The 2,059-nt window shown below is 40.3% G+C and overlaps 1 pseudogene; it reads left to right on the top strand.

Annotated features, from left to right (window-relative positions):
- Window positions 1-1,156: 1,156 nt before the first annotated feature.
- LOC106000753 lies at window positions 1,157-1,735 on the top strand (annotated as a pseudogene).
- Window positions 1,736-2,059: the final 324 nt, after the last annotated feature.

Below are 2,059 nucleotides of genomic sequence, written 5' to 3' on the forward strand. Positions count from 1 at the left end.
GTCATTAGCATTAAGTTAATAGCCCTCATTTCCCACATTGCCAAATTTTGCAGTCTCATTGAAATAATTACAATTGAGAAACACAATGATATTTAAAATGAGACACAATGCTACTAAATCTTTAAAACAACTATCTTTTCTTCACCCTTGAAGTTGCCCCGTCCTAAGCAGCTTGTTGTAAAAAGTATGGATGATCCTCTCCATTCTCCAGGTAGTAGCAGAAATTTGGACACATATAAGCAGAAAGAGATACATGAGGACTAGGGAGTTTGAAAGTAAGTGATTTGCCCTGAATTTGATGTGGAAGGATCAGAGGGCAATGGATATATGAATGTACTATAGTTCTTGGATAATATGAAATTGTAAGTTCAAGTAAAAATTGTTTGTGGTGATGTGGCAAATCACAAAAAATTAAGAAATTTTGGACATTTCTGGTAGCGACATGCTTTTGCTTCAACCTTCTAGCCATCTAACCACAGGACATGCTTACTAAATCCCTTGATATAGTGATTATCCCTTGTTTTGATTTTTTTCCTATGTAGTAAAATTTTCCTTTATGCAGTAAAGTCAGTAAAGAAGAGTTGGACTCAGCCTTTATACCTGCTCGGGGGAAGAATAACATTTTACTTTGTGTATATGTGTGTATTAGAAAAGCCTAAAGTATGAATTGCTTGAAAATATAACAGCTTATATATCTCTTTCTATGTCAATGAGATATTAAATGCATAGAGATATTAAACCACAAAAATATCCACAAATTCTGTTCTTTCCATATCTTCACTTCTCTGCATGTTCTAAATATGAAGCACTCAATTATTGCTTTACTCTTCTCTTTTTCATGTGACATAACATAAAGATTCAAAAATTCAAGAAACATGGTCATCATCCCTGAATGCACCAAGAGATCTATTCAAAAGACAATAGGATCATCGCAGCTTATGCTGTATGGGTGAAACACATTCTCTGGGATAAACTAATGTATGTGGGCACCGTGGAAATATGAGGATTTCCTGAGTTGAGCTGGTCCTACAGCTATTCCCAGCTTTACCTAACTTTTCTCATTTGCATATGCTCAGAGCACTGCCTACTGCCCCAAATGACTTCATAATAGGCTGCTCACACCCTGTGCAGCAGTCAGTCCCAGTCAGCACAAGGCATGGACATGAGGACCCCTGCTCAGCTCCTGGGGCTCCTGCTGCTCTGGCTCCCAGGTAAGGAAGGACAGCACTCTCATCCTCTGTGTTCAGTGCTGCCTGGGTCTTCATGGAAGGCCTCCTATAACATGACTAACTGTGGACATTTGTGTTTACGTTTCCAATACCAGGTTTCATATGTGACATCCAGATGACCCAGTCTCCATCCTTCCTGTCTGCATCTCCAGGAGACAGAGTCTCCATCACTTGCCATGCCAGTCAGGGCATTAGCAATGATTTACAGTGGTATCAGCAAAAATCAGGCAATGCTCCAAAGCTTCTGATCTATAATGCCAATAGTTTATTCTTTGGAATTCCATCAAGGTTCAGTGGGAGTCAATCTGGGACAGAGTTCACTCTCACCATCAGCAGCCTGCAGCCTGAGGATTTTGCCACTTATTACTGTCAACAGGTTAATAGTTACCCTCCCACAGTGATACAAGCCATAACAAAAACCTCCCAGGGAAGCAGAAGTGAGAGGCTGGGCTGTCCAGCTTCTGCTCCTGGTGCCTCCATCTGCTGATAGAGCTTCTCAGATGTAGCACAGCTATGAACATTTTCAAAGTTTTTCGTTGAAATGTCAAGGCTCCTCTCAATCTTTGTCGTTTTTCTCCTCCTCTGTCTCCAAAGCACAAACATGGTCATGTCTCTCTCATATAAAGTCATCCTTTCTGTTTCACACAGTAAAACAAAAGCCAGACAAGAATCTCTAAGAAGGAATTGTTTTAATACAGGAAATGAGTATAATCATTAGGTTTTTAATTCCTGGGTAATCAGAGAAGTTGGAAGGAGGAGTGTGGCATTTTCTGGTTCAGAGAGGCTGTCCTAGGGTTTTGAGCACATAATCCTGTGATTCTCCACCCTGT

This window comes from Dipodomys ordii, unplaced genomic scaffold (genome assembly GCF_000151885.1).
Source record: "Dipodomys ordii isolate 6190 unplaced genomic scaffold, Dord_2.0 Scaffold237, whole genome shotgun sequence".
Classification (NCBI taxonomy): Eukaryota; Metazoa; Chordata; class Mammalia; order Rodentia; family Heteromyidae; genus Dipodomys; species Dipodomys ordii.